The following is a 23,084-nucleotide window of genomic DNA, read 5'->3' as shown; positions in this document are numbered from 1 at the left end:
TGGGACCACGAAAAAGGTCACGGGAGAAATACGTATTCAGCATATATGCAGAAATTCTATTTTGGTCATTACAAACGAAAGACTGTGGCAGAAGCGACAGGGAAACGAAGTAGCGTCCACTTTTCCTAGCATCCCTCTGCGAAGTGTTGTTTGCAGGGCCTAGCCATCAAACTGCACACACCTTGAGAGTATTAAGTCCCCGCATCAGACTGAGAAAGAGTGCATTTGCGGTGATAACAGGTTCAGTTCAGGAAAGTCCAGGGACAGCTATCGGCTCCTCCCCATCTTTTATTCTTGCCCGCAGTCGTTACAGCTGCCGAAGTAACGCAGCTACAAGACAAAAAAAAAAAGTTCAAGATTTAATCGCGGCAACGACTCGTCCTTAAACCGAAAATATGGGTGTTCTTTCCCGAGATGTTGAAGGAGAGATGTTGAAGGAGAGATGTTGCGGGATAGTCCCTCAAACGAACGGCGTTCTGAAAACATAACAAACCGTGTTTACGCGACGCTTAGCGCAGCGGCCGAGATGCAGCGGCGAGGCCGACGGCCGGCGCTCACGACGGGAGGAAGGGCAAGGTCACCAGGCCACGAGGAAAGTCGGCCGCCGCTGCCGCTGCGGCGACGTCATCGGCGCGTCAGCCGACGCCGGCGGTGGCGCGACCGGAAAGTCCCTGCCGCCGGCCCATTCAAAGTCGGAAACCCCGACACTGGGCTTCTGCACCGGCCAGGACCGGAGACAACTGCCGTCTGCTAACAGTTTGCGCGGAAGCGAGACCCGGCTCTGTGAAACAAAATCGAGTACCTTTCCGTACGCCTCACCGGTCGTCACCCGAGATAGTCGCCTAACTGCTGAGGCAACGTCACGTGTGAAGCATTGCACTTTCCTCGTTGGTTTTGGCGCCATTCCCAAGTCTTCATTTTGTGCCTTCGCACCAAAGCGACAAGGCATGTAGACGCTTCGCAACTGCCTCCACGCCCGCTATCCGCGGGCCTTCAGATCTCGCAAGGAGAAACGGCCAGAGGCGCACAGGAAACCGGAGGAGGGCCTGCTACCGCTAACCACGGTCGCTCTCTCGCGGCCGAAGAGCGATACAGATCGCCCCCTGAGCAATAGCAGAGATAACGCACGCTGTACATACCTTCAAAGACGGGAACGCCAGCCTTCGAGGTATAATGACCACTACCTAAGGCGCATGAGTGACAAAGATCGTATCGCGTAATTTATCAAGGTTCTACCAAACGGCGGAAAAAAAATGATGAGGGGGGCGATGAAAATTCCAGATCCAAGGAGCAGTACTTGGAACTGTGTTTAGGCTGGAAGCGATATGCTGCTGGCCATGACGTGTCGATGAACGTCCTTCTGAAGCAGACCCTTCAGAAATAGCAGCTTTTAGCCAGGCGTAAACAGGGACGCGTATTTCCACGGCGACTAAATGCGCGCCGAGGCGTTCACGGCCACCAAACGCTTTCCTTGTCTGGGCGACCTAACGGTCCACGCCGAGAGACCAGTAATAAGCGCGAGCATCGAACTTTCCGGCAGCAGCAGCACGGGTGCCCGTGCGTTTCCCGGAGAGGTCGGAGGAGCCAAAATCGGCCGCGCATCCGCCTTTACTTGCGGGATAATTGGCACAATATGAATCCATCCTTCAACGGGAACGCAGTTTTGAGAGGTTTAGAGCCCCGCACGTGCCGAACAGGCGTGTCCGCTAGGGCACTACCGATCAGCTAGTCTACTGCAGCTCTAACAGTAGCCTCGTTGGTTGGTAAGGGGCACACAGGGCGAGAAGAAATGGCGCACAGACAGGACACGCGCCTTCTCACATGTCTCTCGACTACCTTTAGAGAGCAAAAAGTCCGAGGAAATGCGAAGCTATCGGTTAGGCACTAGTTGCGCCGAAAACCCGCCCTGGGTGAGACAACGCCCAGCCAAGCAAGAAAGAAGAGGGTAGGCGCCAGTTGTGCCACTTGCGGAAAACCCGCCCTCAGTGAGACTGAGACCGTCCGGCCAGCAAGAAAGAAGGATAGCTAGGAGTAGTGTACAGCCATGAGCAATGGACAGCAGTCACAACTACACGCAGAGCACGAGTCCTTGAGCTCACACGGAATGCTGCACACAAACATCACGGAAGCACACGTGCGCGGCCTCTAAGAGCGTACAGCATGACGAAATGCGCAGCAGCAATCTAAACCCTCTCCAATTGCATTAATTACTACACTGGAGGAAAAAAAATGACCTCGTCGCAGCAAGCGCGGCTTGAGTCGCCCTGCCCTGCTCTTCAAAAGTGGCTCAACTGGGGTGCGCCGGGGAAGACCACCAGCGGTAGGCGCGCAGCGAAATTTGTAACCGCACGCACATCTACGAGTCCTCTAGCCTCTTGGAAATGCAGCAGACTTGCGTTCAGACGAACTCGAAGGGACCGTGAAAATTTGTTCGTACTATCAGAAATTCGTCTTAAGCGGAGGTTGTTTTTGCTTTGTGCACGTCACAAGGGAGCAAAAGTGTTGTTCGTCTCAACCGGAGTCTACTGTATAACGACAAATGAGACACTTCAAGGTTGCCTCGTCGAATTTTCCGCGCAGACTAGTCTTGAGAGCGGCAAACCAGAAAAAACAGCGCATTTGTGGCTCACTGCGAAGGCAGCAAACGCACGCGGGATCGCCGAACCACTCGACTGTGCTCGCAATAAAACAACTCACCTTTCCACTGGCTCAGAAGATGCGCACTTCGGTCCGTACCGGCAAGAGAAGCGCGCCAGATTCTCGCTCGCGGTACCCGGGTAGGTAGCGGGGCAAGGTCTGCCACTGACGTCAAGCTGCTAGTTACCCTCCGGGGTCCGGGCAATTATCAACGCGCCACCCCTCAGGTCACCGTTGTCTTCCTCGTCCCAAGCGGCCACTTCGTCGGCGGCCGGGCCAGCGCGCGATGAGGGCAAGTCCTGTGACGTCTCCACCACGTCACTCCGTCCACCAAGGCCCCGGCGAGCGCTCGACGGGGCAAGCACCCCGGCGGTGACGTTAGCGTTCGTTCGCGGCTTTCGCGTTTACGCCCACCGGTTTTCACTCGCGCACGCAAGTAGCGCACTTATTGGGCACGTATCGGCCTGGCGTAGAGTCACTTTCGGCAATAAATTACCGACAACGACGGCAGGAAAAACCGACAAAATCGAATCGCTGCAGTAATTACACAGCTGGTAGCCTGACGCAAATCCCGACCAACGAACGACCCGACGACTAAGCGCAGCCGGCGCGGGACGCGACTATCAAAGCGACAATGCTGCCTCGCCTCCCTTACACCCAGCCGTGTCGGCGGGATTCAGTTGCTCCCGAGAAGACGATGCAGGCAGCGCTCGCTTTGTCGGTGTAGTTGACACCACGCATAACTCCCAACGCTGCAATCCCCCCCCCCCCCCCCCTTCCGCTTACACCCTTTGCGTGCGCTGGCCAAGTGGCAATTCTTCGCACCTTCCTTCGGAAACACTATTCAAGACGCATCCCGGCAGGAAAATCTTGCCTTGTTACCACGATTGGACCTCAAGACCAACAAACGCACCGCCGATTACGATACTCCCGAACGCGAAATGTCCACAGCGCTAAGTGCAGTCTTCTCGGTCACGGCGCATATCGGCTGCGTCTCAGGAAGTTATCGCGCGATCAGCGAACGCACGGCGGCACGCGATACTCTGCTGTTACCTCGCAGCGCGTGGCAGCCGCCGGCAAGCATGTTGCAAGTCGTGTTTGAACCTCCCGCGCAAATGTACCGCGGTTCAAAAGAGCCACGCACGGAGTAGTAGCGTCTGTGAGTAGTAGTGCGAGGGGGAGGCAGTGAGAGATGACGGCATAGCCGCGCGTGCCGCCCTCACCCTCAATTTCGCCAAGCGCTCCGAGGAGCGTCTCGTGCAAACAATGATGATGATAAATTCTTTTATTAGGAAGGGGAGGACCGAAGGTCGCTGGAGGGGGAAGAATCGAACACTTTCCTGTACTGCCGCGGTTTTTCTTTCATTCGGAAACGGTATCTAGCCGCACCAATTCAACGTATTGGCCTTCCTCTGTCGATGCCGGTGCTTCTTTCGTTCGGGGCCACATCCCTGGGGTTTTGTCATAGAGGGATTATTGCGGCCATTCACGCGTACATATCTGAGACCAGACGCATGTCCTGCTAACTCGGTCAAAATTTTTTAGCCTTTTCTCCCAAAAATGACATCCTTCACTGATTCATTCTTTAGACTTATTATATAATTCGGTAACCGTTTCCCCAATTCCTACAGGCTGAGTATATAGGGCCATGAGGTGGGCGATTTAGCCCCAAAAAGCCACCCCGTTTCTTGGCCAATCCGTGGGTATGTGCCACTCGAAAAGGAACAACAACAACATACTTTCGCCCCAAGAACCGTCTCCGATCGTTCGGTTACGACTCCGTCGCCATCGCCAAATCACAGTTGCGGCCGTCAAATGCTTGCGCACTAAAACGGGCTTTACGGACCGAAGCTCTAAGAGGCAGGCGCTGAAACACCGTCACAACTCAAGCATGTGCCCAAATCTTCTGCAAATAGGCGTTCGCATTTTTCGCCTCGGCGGAAGAAACACCCGAGTCGTCACCACAGCGCCACTGAGCCGCCGCGGCAAAGGAATGTTTGTGGAAGGCCGCTCCGCACCAGGACCTGCTAAATATACTGCATTTATACCCACGTGCAGGAAGTGCTTCTTGGCAATGCGTAGTACTGAGAACCGCAGCGGTTGCTGCACGAAGGCACGTGTGCGGGGTTTGGTGTATAGCTTCTCCACATCCAAGTACGTACACGAAATCGAGTTCGAAAGACCGAGCTGACACACTGCCGGAACAGCTTTGAGCTCGACGACCATGTGACGCTTTCCAAACAGCGCCGGTCCAGTAGTCGAGTGGTGGGCGCCACTTCGGACTCTACTGCATGCACCGCTGTGAATTGCGGCTCGTTAACAAATCGGCAGGCTAAATTCTTGATTGATTGTCGGGTTTAACGCGCCGACGCGACGCAGGCGATGAGGCGCGCCGTAGTGGAGGGCTCCGGATTAATTTAGACCACCTGGGGATCTTTATCGTGCGCCGAAATCTCGTACACACGGGCGTTTTTGCTTTTCGCCTCCATCAGAAAAGCGGCCGCCGCGGCCGGGAATCGAACCCGCGACCTCGTGCTCAGCAGCACGCCTTAGACACTGAGCCACCGCGGCGGGTCCGGCTAAATTCTTAATCACCCGCACCAACACGCTCTTCGACACGGATGAACCGGAGGCAACCACTGTTTAAAGCTACAGCCCCAGTTTTCGGGAGTTTCCAGAAGCAACACTCATTGCAGATGCTGTTTTCGCCGCTTCTTTCGTGACCGCGATCGCCCGAAACCCCGCTTCTTCGTAGCCGAGAGCGTCGCGCTGCCATCTGCACAACACACACAGCTCTCACGGATCACCGCTCCGTGCTTGCTGACGCTTCTTCCGCATGCCTTAAACACTCGGAACTCTCTCTCTCTCTCTCTCTCTCTCTCTCTCTCTCTCTCTCTCTCTCTCTCTCTCTCTCTCTCTCTCTCTCTCTCTCTCTCTCTCTCTTCTGCGTTCTGTATAAACGGGCCCCGACGAACAAGAGGACAAGGCTCCGAAATCCCAAAAAACCAGTCATACGGAGGCGAGGCCCCAACCATGTAAATTACAGTCTCCTCGGGCATCTCCCACGTGTCGGTACAAGCGTTCTTCATTGACTGGCGATTGCTTTTACTTACTGCCTAACCACGCGCTGCCAATACCACAAAGGGAGGTGGGGAATGCCACTATTCGTAAGGGAGGCTGGAAAGAGTCGCTTTCCAATTGCTAAATACATTAGCGGGAATATTTAAGTTGGCATTATCACTGCTCTAAAATATGAAATGTGGTGTCATGCAAGGCTAAAAGTTCACACTACTGTTCGTACGCAAATAGCTCCACATTTCGGTTTCCATTTCCATTTCGAAAGCTTGCACTTTATTGTTTTAGCCGGGGAGTTTAAGTGGCGTTTTTGTGACGGCAGGTTGGATGGGCACGGGAGCGGCCGACCCGGGGGTCTTCTACCAGACAAACCGGTTTTCAGGGCCGGAGACCCGAGTGCGCAGACGCGTCCTTTTTCGCTCACGTGTTTGGCCCGTCGTTGCCCCAGCGCTTTATCAGGTTTTCTAAACAAACGCCGCGTTCAGAAGATTCAACACGCCCCCCGTAGAGATGACCCCATCTGTTCTAGGTTAACATAGAAGTTCGGTTGAGTCATAAGTCTGATAAACTTGCGTGAGGTACGCGCCGTTATTTTGAGGTGATGGCGTGGTAGTCAGGCATCACCTTTCAATATAGCTCAACGTTTGCCATACGTCGAAGGCGAACATGTACACACTCGTGACGGAAATGGAAGCGACGAGTACCGTGCAGTGAACCGTTTTGTTTTTAAAGCGGCAGGCTGCGAACCAGCGCTAGGAGAGAGAGAGAGAGAGAGAGAGAGAGAGAGAGTATTTTTACAACCCACGTCGATGCCTGCGCTCTGTGAGGTTGACAGGCAATCTGCCCCCTGACCGCGAGCCGGTGCAGAAAGAGGGTTGATTGATTGATTGATTGATTGCAGAGTCTAACGCGCCGACGCAACGCAGGCATTGAGGCGCGCCGTAGTGGAAGGCGCTCCGGATTAATGTTGACCACCTGGGGATCTTTAACGAGCGCCGTAATCTCGTACACACTAGCATTTTTGCTTTTCGCCTCCATCAGAAAAGCGGCCGCCGCGGCCGGGAATCGAACCCGCGACCTCGTGCTCAGTGCAGAAAGAGGGAGGTCCACGGGAAGGTTGTCGGAGTGTTATGGGGTAGTGAGCGGCACCCCGGTGCGTCGGCTCTATGGACAGGTGCAGCAAGTGCGGGTGAGCGAGGGTACGGAGCTGTACGCTGTTTACTTTTGGATGACGGGATTCAAACGTAGCAGGACTTGGCATCAAAGGCACAAGCCGGGCGCCCAGATGAGCTCATGTACCGACACCGTGGGAAAAAGATTCGCGTGGTTGTCACCCAGAACCATTAGATAGGTTTCTGATTAGGTAGGTACCTCAGCCGGAAGTGTACACAAGTTCCTGCAGAAACACACAAAAAAAAACTGCAGAAGCGAAAGTTGCGAGCGTGATACGCACTACAATTGTCGACTGTGGACCGGAAAGCTCCCACGACAGGATGTCGCCGTGCAGTAGCGTCCGGCGATGGTCAATGACGCCGGCTATCTGCGCTTTTGATGAACCATCAGCAGTGCGTTCTTATCACCTAAAACTGGCGACAAAACAACGTGTCTACTTCGAACAAAAGTAATCATGCAGTACATGGATTGAAAAGTGTGGCGATGGTTAATGACCCTCGCTATCTGCGCTTTTGATGAACCATCGCCAGTGTATTCTTATCACTTAGTACAACTGGCGACAAAACAATGTGTCCACTCCGATCAAAAGTAATCGTGTAGTACATGGATTGAAAAGTTGGTGTCTCCTGATGTCTCCTCTGAGCCCGTATATACGAAAAACCTCTCTTTTAGTCCACAGTCCTCAACGCTAATGTTGACAAACAAACTGAATCGATCGAATGAATAATTTGCCAATTAAATGCCAACAAATGTTTCAGTTCACTTGCCTCCATTCGTTTTCGGACCACGATCCAGGAAAAGAGCACGGCACGGCACGTTACACAAAATGCACACACGCTAGAGAAAATATAAAAATGCGCGCACAAACTGGAGCAACGGCAGCTTTCCGACACGCGACAAGGCTGCCGCCGAAATTCCGCCTGACGTCGGTTGGAGCCACGACGCGAGTTCAGTGCTCAGTACAATGGCCTCAGAACCAAAGTGATTCCGCGCACGCTCGCGCAAGACGAGCATGAATGACCCCGACGGAAAAACACACCTACCCAGTCGATGTCACACGTCTCTTAAACCCAACCATTTCTCCCACCAGATAACGAAGTCAGAAAACGTCGGACCAAATTTAATACAGCTTGATTCAGCTTGAACAAAACTAGCCCTCGGTAACTCACTCAGCTCCACTTCAGCGGTAGAAGAAGTTTCTTGAGCCGAAAAAGCGCAATAAACATTCAGAAAAAATTTCGTGCTAGGGTGACGTAATATGCCCAGGGGTGACGTAGTAGGGGCCAGATTGAAAAACCGTTATCAGTGTGTTAACTGCTGGTCGCAACAAGTTTCTTCGAGGTCAGAGAAATCGTCAGAAAGGGTTTTATCTGTTTTACCAAATATCGCGACAATTTGTTTGAAGTTCGCTGTGCTGTGTGTGTTTTTTTGTCTTTATTTCTGCATTATACAGGTTATAAACCTTGCGACAGAAATGGGGGAAATTTATGGTGGAGGGGAGGGGGGCCGCTGTCCACGTCTTCGAGGTGGTTTATGCCGAGACGGAAGGGAAACCTGAGCCGACGGCGCGCAGCCGGCGGCTCGGCCCGCCCGACGAAGGAATTGCGAGGGCGCGACCCCGGCGGGAGGGGAAGCGAAAAATTAAAGCCCTCTGACTGAACGCCAAACGTGTCGGTTGTACGTTTCTCGAGATCCGCGAGCGCTACATTCGCGATAAAGTCAATGCCATTGGTATCGGAACAAAATCGGCTTTGTAATGAACCGAACTTGTATTGTGTATTCACAAACAGCGTTATCTCGCACTGCCGAGTACCGACGACCCAGCTCCGCAGAACGCCGCTAGCGACCTGTACCAGCTGCACCCCCACCCCCTCCCACGCCGAGGAGAACCGGCACGCCAGCAGAAGACTTCCTGCCTACAGTACCGCCTACGGGAATAAAAGCATCCGCTCTATGTAACACGTCTGAATGCTGCGGTCGTTAATACATTTAATAAAAACCGCGCCACTGTTCCGGGAATTCTTTCGTGCAACTACAGGGGAAACGAAAACAGTCAAACCGGAAGCTCGGAGTTCACCTCCCCTCCCCCCTTAAAAAAACTGCGGAGACAGCTGTGCTATTACCTTCCTGTCGCCTCCAGGAAATAATTAGAAGCAGCGCGTTTTAATTTAAAAATAGTAAACTGTAACAGTATTCATAGTAAAATTGTAATACAGTCAATGAACTCCAAGGGAATCGCGAAATAATTCGATATATCGATAATCATAAATATAAAATATGCCCATATGAAGCTTATCCGGAAACTCTGCACACCAGTGAGGGTTTTCCAAGACCGCGACAAGCAGTAGCGTCCCGATTTGTTAATCAAAGCACGGAAAACACGAAACACGACGCGACGACCACGGCACTTCATTTGGCGCGAAAAAAGTCCGTGAGCTTCGCTTGCTTTATCTTCGGAGTTGTGTCACCAAACTGCCTTAGAGCTCACTAACACTATTCAAAATTAGAAAACCCGGCGCCGTCCACTGCACCGCCACTGCCACGAGTTACGTTGAATGCTGACGCAAGCTCGGCTGCTGTAGGCGACAGGGAACGTCGTGAGGGTCGATAACACGCCGCGATCGCCGCATCGTTGCGATCCACCACCACACTTACCAACTTACTGCAATTGCGACATCCGGAATGGCACACGGGAATGCTGACAGCTCTCTAATGCATTCTCGAAGCGCTCAACGTCGTCGTCTCGTGTATCCGAACACCTCTCATCTGGAGCCCGAGCGAAGCCACTTTGCTGAAACAGCTGGAGGAACACGCACACGACACGCTCCAGAACGGCCGGGCTGCGCTGCCTTCGCCTTACGACATCTTCATTGATATCAGGGTTAACGCGCCGACGCAACGCGGGCGATGAGGCGCGCCAGAGTGGAGGGCTCCGGATTAATTTTGGCCACCCGGGGATCCTTAACGTGCGCTGAAATCTCGTACACAGGGGCGTTTTTTGCTTTTCGCCCCCATCAGGACAGCGGCCGCCGCGGCCGAGAATCGAACCCGCGTCCTCGCGCTCAGCAGCACAACGCCTTAGCGACCGCGGCGGGTGCCTTGTGACATCTTGCTGCGCGATGTCATGGTCAAACGTGCTGCGAAGAATTCGGAATTTCGAATGCCTCCCCAACCGACGAGTTTTTTTCCACTGGCCTCCACAGGTCTAATGATGTCCGCCTTCGTCTTTAAATCCAAATTCGACCGCTTTTTTAGCGATCATGGTTCCACAGACACGCCGCCGCAAACGAAACAAACACGCACCACGCCGCGCCGGTCTCCGTGCCAGCAGAGCCGCCGCTGGGTCACAACCACGGAGTGGTCACAACGCTTCCCGCGTTTCGCCTTCCCCTTTCCCATCCAATCACATCCGGCGTTCTCGTTTTCAAGAGGCTGTCCCCGTGCTAGCGGATTGAGCAGGTGTTGAAGGCCGAGAAGTCATCGTCATCGCCCCCAACGCAATCAAGAGCAGCGCCCTTACAGGGGCATTATCGGCGCGGCGTTCGATATAACGAATGTGCCCATGTTCGGCAGTTCGGCACACGCGTACAACAGCGCTATACTTTCGCATGGGACTTCCAAGGGGATGTTTGGACTGTTCGATATATGCAATAATTCGATATATCCTGGATCGACTGCAGTAACAGTAAAATAGGTAAATTTAATAGTAGTCACAAGAAACTGATAAAGGAAGGTGCCCGATTCCGTAGTCCCAGCTTACGCGGCCTCACTATATTTTTATAGTGCATCCGCATGATTTTTTTTCTGGGGTAAAATGGCGTATAGTCGCGATGAAAGCAGACATCGAAGCCACGTAAGCTCTCTGACTAGCCTGCAACACAAAAATACCTGCAGGTAGTGTATAGTTACTCCATGGCGTGCAGAATTAGGGGACTCGTACGTCCCTCTCATCCGAAATAAATATCTGGACGAGGGGTCCTGTGTGTGTGTATCGGTGTGCTAAAGGGGACCATGAAGACAAAATGCAAGTTTGGTTCATTGAACAGACTGCTTTGTCCCGATAACAATAATACCAGTTGAATCGCAAGCTCCAAACAGAACATCGAAACATGAAAGGAAACGTACGGACCAGTGGCGACTCCCCTGCCACTTTCTGCTGACGTCAGTATGACGTCACAGATGTTCGCTTGTGCCATTGGCCGCACCGCCAAGAAATAAGAGGGGGTGATGGTATAGTGGGGCATCCAGTTCCGCTTGATAGCATCACGGGCTAACGTGCAGTTAATTTACAATTCTGATTTTGGTGACAACCCATATTATATCCTTCCCGCCCGTATTGCGTCACTGTAGCGCGAAATTTGAAACTTCTCCACTGTCTTGCTTTGCTCAACCCGCATCCAGCTTGCCAGAAATGGCTTGCGGACCGGGCTGAGAGCTACTCGTCGACCACCGGCAGCCCCGGGTTAGCGGGCCCGACCATGGCTCTGAGCAAATAAAGTTTTTCTCTCTCTCTCTCTCTCTCTCTCTCTCTCTCTCTCTCTCTCTCTCTCTCTCTCTTCGCTTTAAGACGTCTTTCATGGCTGCAATGGAGCTGGCTGAGTAATGGTGGGCTAGTTGTTTCAAATGGAACGAAGTTTTATTATAGCGAAGCCTTCTACGCCTCACTGACGGCGTCGTTCGTCCGAGTAAAACGCACTGAAGGAAATCCAACTTTAAACACACTGTAAGAAAGCGATGCTGATGAAATACATTCACTAAGCCGGGCTGTACTGGCTTTGGACTATGGTGGTGTAGGGTTGGACGCTGGCCTTGGACTTCGGCCGAGTTCAAGTGGACTTCAGCTTTGGACATTGGCAGATTGGATATCGGACATTGGGAGAGTGGATTTTGGATTGGCTTTGACTCAGTTTGCATGGGATAAATCGCGTTTTAACCATCTCTCTCTTAAGAAAGGGGCTTTAGACCGAAGGTTGGCCTTGGCAGCGAACATGCTCAGACATCGATTACCAGCGAAAAAGTAGCAAGGACCAACAACATTTCTTTCCGTTCATCGCGTTACTGTTTCTCTAGTAATCAAGGCTTAGTAGGGCAATATTCGAGGCACACCTTCTGGTATAGATTATAGCTTTGTTCAGAAACTCCGCGGCAGAAGTGTGCATCCGTCTCCACAAATGCCGGAGAGGGATCCTTAGAGAACAATGGTTGCGCAACCTAACCGCTTGTAAATCCGCAACCAATTTCCACTCGACGGGCACTCAGACGGCCAGGGCTTGTGCAAAAAAGCGCTCGAAATAGGGATGGTACGGGCACCATGCATCACGAAGGCGCGATATTAAAACTGCCAGGGAAGAACGAAAATATAATAATGCGATGACAGTTCTGAAGGGGGCCCAGCGTGCGATCGCGTCCTGCCGAAGCTCTTGCTGCTAGATCGGCGCGAGAACGGCCTCTTTCATCCGCCATCCCGACAACGCTGACAGCATATTGCCCCCACAGCTAGACAGGCTCTTTCTTGGCGTTGCAGCAAATGCAGCGGAGAAAATTAAGCTAGAGGCGCCATGAAGCCAAAAGAAAAAAAAAGTTCGGTTGCTTAAAACTGCTTTGCCCCATTACCATGAAAACTGTCAGTGCTCGAAAATGCATTTTACTCCTCAGTCCAAGTAGATTCTGCGTTCTGCCGGATCAACCTTCATTTGAAAGTCGCTGGTCGTCCACTACGCTTCCGACTTAACAGGAGAATCAGACGAGAGCCAATATTGCTGTAGCAGTCATTATAATACAATTACCTTTCACCGAGGAGCTACCAAAACAGGGGGAACTGAACTGAGTGAATTCGGGAACTGAAGGAATAAACTGAACTAGGGCCTCGAAACACTTCTTTCGAGGACGCGGAGCAGAAACGCGCGCACGAACGTTACACTAGCCCCGCTGCAGCAACGATAACCTATTTGTGGGAGGTTGAACCGGGTGTCTGCGCATCGCTACCCAACCGTTCGGCCAAAGAAAGCATCGGGCATTTATTCCAGGAAACGCTCGAAGGACGAGAGATAAACACCGGCAACAACGCTGGACAGACCCCTACTAAGACAAAAGCGCGATACTATACGAGGACGGCGTTCTCGCGCCGTGCCCCACTTAGTGCAAATTTGCAGGCAATGAGGCCGTCAAAAGACCATTTCAGCTCCTCGTAGCAGAAGATGCGTTTAAGTCCCCTAAGATGTGTTGCGATATACGCGCCTCGTAGCGCGGACCGGGAGCCACCAGGGAGCAGGGCCATGCGGTCTCAAGTAGAGTTCCTGTATATAGCGCAGCGCAAGAGTTGCGCGTCTGAGTGCCACATGCCGCGAGTGCCAGTTCGACAGGAAAGCCCGCTTAGAGTGCTGCGCACAACATCCCGTATTCAGTCAGTCCTGCTCCCCTGAGCATCGGTGGTTGCGGCAGCGGCGGCCGCTAAGCTCATAAGCAGCCGACTATCGTGCGCCAGCGTTTTGTCCGCGCCGCCGCAGCTCGTACATGCCAGACGGGTGGCTTTCCCGCACGACCTGGAACTCAAGATGGCGGATGGACGCGCAACTCTGCTCCCCTGGGGAGGAACTCTATAGTCTCAAGAGTGGTCTCCACGTCGCAGCTGCCATGGAAACCATTTCGCGATGTCATCCGGTAAGCCCGGCGGTTTCCCGTAATTGAGAGCATGAAACGGGGGCTTGAAGGGCGCCGCTGCGTAACTGGAGATAGATCGTGGTGCTATGCTGCACACTGAAGTGCGCAGGAGGCGGAAGATGCACTGGAGAAAGGAAAATCACGCCTCAAAGAGCAGGGTGCAGGACAAAGAGTCGCCACAACGCCGGGCGCTTTTTCCTCGTCGTCCCGCGCCTTCCTTGACCCCTTTTCTCCCGGGAAGGTGACGGCGACAAACTGTTCAGCGCCGTCGGTGTATACATATTCTTCCTGGCGGTGCGCAAAAGGCATACAAAACGTCGCTTGTCCTCACCTCCAACCAGCTAGGATAAACAAATGAATTGGTCCGCGCTCATTTCTACCACCAACCACGCCCACACACTCCCACGAAGCGTCCCTTGAACCGAAAGCTAGAAACATAGGCTTCGATGGACGCCCGTAAGGTCGGGACGGTTCATTTCATAAAAAGCGAGGACGCCTACTACAGGAGAAAGCATAGTACTAAAACCAAAAGTAAAAAAAAAAAAAAGGAAACATTAATTTACCACAAAAGAAGTAACGCTTCCTCATCCACAGTTATGTGGACCATAACACCTCTTTTTTTTTTTACATTTCGTTCAGTTAGCTGATTAGCCGAGATCAATCAGCTTCTCTAGCGACTGAGCTGTTTCGGCGAAGACGCTTTTTAAAAAAAAATTGGCGCCAAATTCAAACGACCGCAAGGTCAAGCGCCTCTGAGCGACCTCGGACATCTGCCAGTAGTTATCGGCGCACGCTTGGCGCTAACATTATGCGGAATTTGTGTCCAGTGACGAATTCTCGCGTTCCGAGTTTCCGTACAAAATCCGTGAACTGACACCAATCTTGAACGCTCCGCGATTTTCCAATTGAGAAATTCCGATCACAATTTTTTTGTTCACCCAGTATTACACAGGAATTTAATAAGAACAGTGCGACACGGTCCACACCAGGGCGAAAAATTGTCGCTTACACAAAATAGCGCGCACAGACAACGACGGAGAACGCACAGCAGCTCAACTCGCTACAGCGGGGGCAGTGGGGAGGCTTCATTGCTGGACAGGAGAGCAGACGCATCGATAATACCCTGCCTATATCTCATCTAATTCTCAAAACTACGAACCAACTTGCCTAGCAATGTATAATATATATATTGAAGCCAATTAGGTAAATAATTTATAATAAAAATAGTAGCGGCCTGAGATGGAGCCTTGGGGCACGCCAATATTAGTAGTTTCCGAGGGAACATCACTTACGGAAACATAATCACTCAGCAAAATAAATTTACTAAAACTGAATAATTTATTCAATCTAATAAAACTCGAGCAGTACCGAATCTTCTTTGACGACATTTAGGTACACTGCTGTCAACTTCCGTTTAGCACTTTGACTCCGGTAAAGTGTAACACCTTCTGCAGTGTCTGCTTTTCTATACGGCACAAAACAGTCGTGCATCCGGCCTGCCATGCCACAGGTGATAACTGATTCAAGGCACGCTGCTTCATATTCAATTATGTGCATGCAGCTGGACAAAGACAACTATAGCTTTGAAATTTCACCTTTCAAGCATGCGCGTACAGCTTCCACCCAGAGAGAAACCACGAGGCAGGGGCATGCACCGCTTTGGACGCTTTTTCGCAACCGCACGCCGTCAACTTCCTCGTTCCATTCATTTGCTACGACACTTTCGCTCGCCTCCATACACGCTGACAGGTCATTGTCGTTTTGCTACTCTTCAGAAAACAAAACATTCCTGACAGCGGGAATGGAAGCTAACAGCTCCCGTCCCATCCGCCCCCCTGTTTATTTTAGATTCTTTTCTTTTGAGTTTGGAAACTCATAGGAACCCTCAAACCTAATCTTGCATCTGCCTACAGCTTACAAATGACCAGCAGCTACAAAAAAAAGAGTGTGATACTGCTATTGGCGACTCATTAGAACCTAGGATGATGCCCAATTTCCAAAGCGAACCCCAACGAAAATACTTATCGTCCACCAGCCAGATTGCTAAGGTCAGAAGGACATATTCAGAGCGGATGTCGGTCACCAAAACTTCCGCCTCATTTCGCATTCACACAGCTGTACCATCCAGGGGACGAAAAACGCCAACTAGTCGCATTTTATGAATAACAAATGCAAACGAACGAATGTCGAAGTGAACGCTAATAAATTCTTGGAGTTTTATGATGCAAAAAATGCTTTTGAATTTTGGTGCAGAATGTCGTCAAGTCGTGCGATCAAATTTTTAAAGCATGTCGGTACTTATAAGGATGGTATCACCCAGACTTCTAGTGCCGAGCAGAGCAATCTGGCACACAGGTGACTGCTGAGCCACTGGGTGAGGACCTGTGCTTCCCACATGACTCAGCCCATGCCTAGGCATTGCCTAGCAGTGCAGGTTTTTGTTTTATTAATGTCATGCATGATGCAAGCAATGCTTTGCAGTTGGCTTCCAATGCTGAATTCATCTCAATGGGCCGTTTAATGCTCTTGCATTGAAATTTCGAAAAACAGTCTAGTACGAGCCCCAGTACGCACAGCCCACAAACAACTGTCAAGGTCGCAAGTTCCAGGAATATGGAATTGACTAACGAATTTGTCAGTCTAGTGCAAGAGGCGCAGCTTGCTTTCTGATGTGCATGTTAGCTACACACTAGGGCAAAAGCGCTAACACAAGATGTGTGCAGTGCCCTGGTTACGGAATAAAAGCAGCCACACAAGCAATGCTGAGCAACCTCTGTTGTCGTGACGGAGTCAAGCAATAAGCAGAGCTACTGCGAACTGTCATCTGCATCATCATAGTCATTATAGTACAAGTTGTTTTTCCCGATGTTATAGAAGCGTGGAAGAAGTTGCCCCGACATGTTGAAAGCTCTGATAAGAAATTTGAAAGTACTCTTGATGTTTACTTTTCACAGCAATGAACACGTGACTGCATTTTTTTTCCCAAGTTGCTGAAAGTGTCAATGCCTGTATTTGTTGTCTGCATCTTGTTTCCCTCTCTGTAATGACCTTCAAGTGAGGGTTGACATAAATAAATAAACTACAAGGAGACAATGCGACACAGCTTGAAAGCTAATGAGGAACATCTTGCTGCGCTTGTCAGATAACTATTATACTACATGTAAAGCAAGTGGCATGCTGGCCTTTTTGCAAATACGAACACATTCGTTAAGAGACTCCAAATATAAAACTGAATTTTTGTTGGCTAAAAAAGTGAAAAAAGAAAAAAAAAAGTAGCCCAGGGGTGACTGGTCAATGCTGCTGCAAGAGTCAATCTTGTAGTCTACTATCAAGAAGCATGCCATTTAATTCATTCAATTTCCCTTGCCAGTTGTCAATGGGGCCAGTAGTCTGTAGAGCAGCTGCTGCTGTTCTAGATGAACTGCTTCCGTGCCCAGGCAACGATTTTATTTATTCAATACCATGCCCTATATGTAATTGTTAAAACACAGCTGTGGAAGCAGCCAGCCCTTGGCTGTATGGGCTTCTGCCTTGTGGCTGCATCACACTCGCAGCTGTATGGCGGCTAAGCCAATAAACTCTTTTGGACCTTTGAACTAAGCACCACCCTCACTGGACGTTAGAGAACAGTAGTTGAAGTGCCAAGATTGTGGTCTGGCAACCTAACAGTACATCAAGGGATGCAAAGGCATTGCCGGGCATCTATTGGTGGCATGCTGTTATTGCGGCATGCCCCTGAAGCTATGTATAGCAATCCTGATACAAATTTCCTTCTTCGTGCATATGTAACAGCGCCCCTCTACAAAAACTTCATCCAGTTCGATATACTTGAATGCCAGGGTTGGAAAACAGCAAAAAAGCTTTGGGAAGGCCATGCAAGCCCCATACCCCACGCAAGCTGCTTCCACTTTTTTGACAGCTGGCACTAACTTGCACAACACCGATGCCCTCGCACGAGTCTGTACACATTCGAAAAAAAAAACCACTGAAAACACCTAATAGCTTCTGCAGGGCAACAACCAGGACTGACACGTCCTGAACAGCCTTCTGCTATGAAGACTCACTACGGTGCACCCTCTGTTTATAATCTTACAGCCATTTGAAAAACTTGTTTTTACTTTTCGCACAACAGCACTGCACTTGCAACCATAACCACCCTCGCACTCTAGGAAGATCACTATGGTGCACTAGGCACTGAGAGGCTGCTTTACTTCAGCACGGCTTGGCACGACAGCAAGTGAGCTCCTTTAAAAGCTGGTGTCAGCTACATTCTCATCCCTATGATAGTGGCCCCTAGGAGTGATTTCGAGGGAGAAAAGGTGATAATATTGCAACGGTGACTGCGCGCGTGACCTCGGGACATTGCAAATTTACAATTCCGGGACTTTTAGTGTTCCAGTAAGCGGTGAATTCTAAATTTTTTTCCCCATCAAAATTTCATTGAAGTCAAGAAGCCGTTGACAGGGGCAATACTCTCTAAAAGGGGAAATTGTGTGCAAATGTTGGTAGGTGTGGGAGCTGCAGTTCTAAGAGCTACAACACAGAGTATCATATTCTAAAAAAAAATATTCCAGCAACTCAAACCTCCAATACCTGTACAGTAATAATTTTTTTGTCAAAACTGTTCGAGAAAAAGTGACACCAGGGCTGAGTCACCCACAGCAAAGAAATCTGCAGCCGGTTACAGAAAACTGAACACTTCGTGTTTGATAGTGACGTTTATAGTGACACTTCTTGGAAGTTTAAACGATTTTGCGATGACTCTAATGGAACATATCGCAAATTTAACGGAACTGCAGGCACACTCGGGAATGAGACATGCCGAAGCAGAGGGGATAACAGACATTTTCCCGCTGAAAATGAAATCGACAAGCACCGCAGCTACTGTCACAGTTATCAATGCAGCAGGCACAGTCAACATCCGACAAGCAGCAGGGTACATCTAGAGCTGTTATCAGCTGCCCATTTCAAGCATAGAAATGCTTTCGTTCCGCAAAAAAATGCGTCCGTAGCAGACTAACAATACACCAAAGAAAGTTGTCTCTTCTAGACACACCCAACTCAAATAGTCGCCCCTTTCAAGATTAGGAAGTCGTCGTACGCCACACACTGAATGGCGCTGAGAAATCGCCTGTGCTAAAAAAACAATATTGCGCTTGGTGGTCAGGTTCAACATTTTGACAGGTGCTAGTCCCTGGAGCAATCTCGGTTCAGCTTTTTGTGTTTGGATACATGAAATGACTCCTCCACTCTTGACGATAGCGAAGTGCCATGCTTCACTGCATAACGAGTGAAACAAGCTAGCACACCTAGTCAAAAACATTTCCCCCAAAGGACCTTTTCAGCTGTGACAAAGTCCACACACGCACACTAGCCTGTTGAGTATTCAGGTGAGCAAGGTCAAAGAAACGCAGCACCAGAAAACAAATATCAGGGCTGTCCAAGATGAATTATGCGATAGGGTGCATGTGCCAAGTGAACGGCACAGACCATTTTGTTAACGCAGTCTCCTGCCTAAACATGGAAGGGCATTCCCCAGAGGTATTTTCTCAATCAGGGTTCCCACAGCAAGATGGATGCTCTATCGAAGTTGTATGTAACACAAGGCATCAAATGCCTAAACATGGAAGGGCATTCCCCAGAGGTATTTTCTCAATCAGGGTTCCCACAGCAAGATGGATGCTCTATCGAAGTTGTATGTAACACAAGGCATCAAATGGAGATACACCACCATAACATACCAATGCAAGAGTTAAAAACCTAGTTTAAGGCCTTTAATGTTCACGAATGTGCGAAAGAGTGAAAGGCACACTGACAAGTCCAGCACATGTGCCTGAGAACCTTATGAGCTAGAGAACCTTGAAACATGAGAACCTTATGAGCTTTCCGAGTACTCCCACGTAACAGCTAACTATTCTACCAGGCCAAGCAGATACCCTGACATTTCCTTTTCATTTTAAAGGCTGAGAGAAACACCTCTATACATCTTTTTTCGTTAAGCTTTAAGAGGGACTACTCAGCGCCTAATCATTTCGTTTTTTTGTAGAAGTAACAAGTCCTACATATTTCCTAAACACCACTATGAGAAATTTATTAGGAACACGTTAAATGCTGCCACAAAGTACCACTTCTGTCGGCAAAACAAGACGTTTCGTCGTGTTATAATTGGATGTCAGCAAGGTGAACAACACAGGCCTTCGTGAAAAAAAAAAAAGGAAAAAAAGCCTCTTTCCCACAATTCCATTCCTGGCAGGATTTAATAGTGATAAGTGGACAGAGGAGGGGCGTCTCCTCTCGGCCAGGGAAGAGCACGATTTTTCCGCCACCTGTACAGAAACACGGCGCTCGAGAGACAAGGCGCTAAGTTTCTCACGGTCGGAGACACGTAGAGTGGCGGCTGCACAAGGAAACGCAGCGCCGCAATGACCGTGGAAAAACTACCAGGAAAAGCACCCGCGCCCGTCCTCCAAGATCGGCGAAGACGCGCGAAAGGGGAAAAAAAGCGACGGCCTCGCCCAACGCTCGCACTGTGCTTCAAAAACGTAAAATTCCACCAAAGAGACACCGCTTTCGCAAGATACAGAGCTCGTTTATCGCGGAAGTTGGGGAAGAAAAACTACTCGTCATTCTCGTATCATCCGCACTAGCCGGCGGAATCGGCTCGCGCACCACGCCGGCGGAAAAAGTGGAGTGCATCATCCGATGATAAAAGCTCGGCCGGCGGTGATGTGATGAGGAGCACGCTCTCGCGTGTGATGCAACCGCGCAACCAAGCCGCGGTCACGGCTACCGCCGGCACGTAGTCGGCACCCACACACCGCAGCAGGCCACGGTGATTGCGCTGCAGCGCCGACCGGTTCAAAGCTAACAGGAAAGAAAACGCCCCAGTTTCCTGGTGCGGGAAAAAAAATGGGCCGCAGCATTTTTTTTCTATCTTTTCCCCACCGGCTGCGCTAAGGTTCAGCATCGACTCGGTGACGACGACCGTACTACAAACGGCGAGGCGAGTTGCCGCCACTGACACGAACTCGGCGCTCAAAAGACACTCGCGCCCGGCGCGCGGCCGTACGAGCCCCGCGGGCCTCCCCGAAGAGCACGGGCACTGACTTACCTGTCCGGTCCGCTAGCCAAAGGTACTGAAGGGTCGAGGGACGCGCACACACACCACGTCAAGCTCAAGCAAGTGCACGTATCACGCGTATCATGCGGACGTCTCCCAGCACTCACACCACTCGCGATGCGACTGCCGCGGACTTGCAGCTCGACCAATGAGCGGCCGTCGAGGAACAGACGACAGCTGCTCGTGTCATCCACGAGCCAATCGCCGCTCGCCGTTCCAAGAAACAGTTATTCACCTTACTTTATCGCATTATTCCCAAAAGCTCACTATTAAAAAAACAGTAATAATTACACGAGCATTTGTTTTCTTAACCAAAAGTTGCGATTGCTTGCAACGTCACATTTATTTAACGGTGATTTGTGATGAGAGTGTTGCCATCTATGTGGTACTTCAACAAGCAGGTTCGCAAATTTTCTACAAATCGCTATTTTTATGCTACAAAACTTACAAAAAGTTTTGCTGTACAAAATATTGTTACTAGATTTTAAAAATGCACAACATTTGTGGTTTTCTTTTCTGAAAAACTAAAAAAAAAACTATTGTTCTCGCGGGAGATTCAAACGGCCATTCAGACGACGCGGTGACCTAGACTTTTGTGTTGGCTGGCATCATCACAAGCTTTTAAAACCATAAAAGCCGTATTTATCATTTTTTTAATAATATATTTAGTCATACGCCACGTTGACTCTTCCCGTAAACTGGCTTAGACTATGCAATGTAATGCGAAACCCACTATCCAGAAAGAAAACATGGCACGTACTATAAGCTTATAAGCACCTCATCGATACTTTGAAAAGGAATGGAAAAACTAACAGAAACCTAATTTAAACCATAAACCCGTATCAAGGATAGATCAATAAAATAGAGGGGAAGGAAATACCTGACAACTAAAAAGGGCACACCTCTTGAACCATGCAGAGAAACGTCGAATCCCGGACTAGATAAATAAGTTCAGGTCTACGTGGTCATCAATAAGATCCATCGCAAACTAACACAAGTATTTACCAGACACTTCTACGAAATGTGGAACACTGGAACACCAGCACGGAAGACGGTAAAAGAACGTTTCATCCCGAAACACGGCAGGTTTCGGGATGAAACGTATACAAAATATTAAATGGACAGACAACCGATTTTTGTGGAGTATCTTTTCTTTATTCCAAATGAAAGGGCATCACTTAAAACATCTTAAGCCGAAGCAGTTTTGCTGATAACACCCTAGAACTTTTGAAACCGGAATTTGTACATCTACCAAGCCTACCTATCCCGCCAAAAGGCATGCTTTTAACTGCGCGTGAGCTGGCAAGAGGTGTTTAAAACTTGTCACCGGCTAAAACAACTATAATGTGCAACCTTCCCTATTCCTTCAAGCGGTTTTTGAATCACGCGTTTTTTTTTTTTTTTTTTTAGCCATGGAAAATTATTTTAAACATCATTCTAGCCCTAGAAAATGGTTTCCTAGCAACGCATTTGCGTAGAGTAGTAAAGCAGACTTTAACGACCTCGGTGCGTTGCTCTACATATGCATACAAGGGGTTTTATGGAGTTATTCAATACAAGGCATTAGACCCTACATATGTTCAAATAGGAGCTACTTATTTTTATTACTGCACCCTAAAATATGTCTTCCCACTAAAGTATTGCTACAGGTATTTAACAAAAGGAGGCCCATCGCCAATCATACCTTGATACCAGAGTTTTAGCAATGCGGTCGTGTGAATTATTGAAGCCGTACTAAGGGAGCTCGGTTTAAGCCCCACCAGATATACATTGTGTTTTACCAAGGAATTTAATATAAGACCGCAGCTTCTTAATATTTTTGTGGGATCCCTTAAAACATTGCCTCCGAAAAATGTTTTGTTTTATCGGTCCACAATTTCTGTATTGTAGTAAAACCAACTTTGAAGGGACTCGTTACATATTACGCTTCCGGGTAGTACGTGGGTTGGGGGGGGGGGGGCGGAGTATTTAATAAACACCACGGGGTCTTCCTACTATCGTAGTGGAACCAACTTTAAAGGGGCTCATTACATATTACGCTTCCTGGTAACACATGGAAGGTAGTGTTTGGTCTTCCTACTATAGGGGCTCGTTACATATTACGCTTCCATGGTAGCACATAGGGGGAAGTATTTAATAAACACCACGGGGTCTTCTTACTATCGTATCAGACCGCTTATACGGCTCTTGGAAAAATCTATACCTAGTAATGCGTGTCTGTTGCAGAGTGGCTTAAGCATGTTTTCCACAATTGCAGTTTGGGAGTCCCTGCAAAATGCTTTTTTTTTTTTTTTCACACTGGGGTGTTGCCGGTGAAATCGCGGCAGGGGGAAACGCGGCTTTCTCACGCCGTGCGGCGCCGGCTGCTTTCAGTATGAGATACGGGAGACGGTGGAGGACGTGCTCCTTGATTGCAACC

The 23,084-nt window shown here is 49.7% G+C and overlaps 1 protein-coding gene across 2 annotated transcripts in view; it reads right to left on the bottom strand.

The window, feature by feature from the left end:
- The window catches only part of Atpcl (ATP-citrate synthase), a 49,561-nt gene extending 28,745 nt beyond the window's left edge, over positions 1–20,816 (bottom strand). The window contains exon 1 of one of the 2 annotated variants that reach the window (XM_077697966.1): positions 20,657–20,816. The gene's annotated coding sequence lies outside the window, so the exon portion shown is untranslated. Of the gene's footprint in view, positions 1–2,697; positions 2,905–20,656 lie in introns of those variants that run through there. The other variant, XM_077697968.1, reaches the window with a different exon arrangement.
- Between the last annotated feature and the right edge of the window lie 2,268 nt (positions 20,817–23,084).

Source organism: Haemaphysalis longicornis, unplaced genomic scaffold (genome assembly GCF_048455015.1).
Source record: "Haemaphysalis longicornis isolate Haplotype H1 unplaced genomic scaffold, Haemaphysalis longicornis Haplotype H1 scaffold_2, whole genome shotgun sequence".
In the NCBI taxonomy this organism is placed as follows: Eukaryota; Metazoa; Arthropoda; class Arachnida; order Ixodida; family Ixodidae; genus Haemaphysalis; species Haemaphysalis longicornis.
The sequence above is the reverse complement of the archived record's forward strand: the minus strand, read 5'-3'. Positions and strand labels throughout refer to the sequence as shown.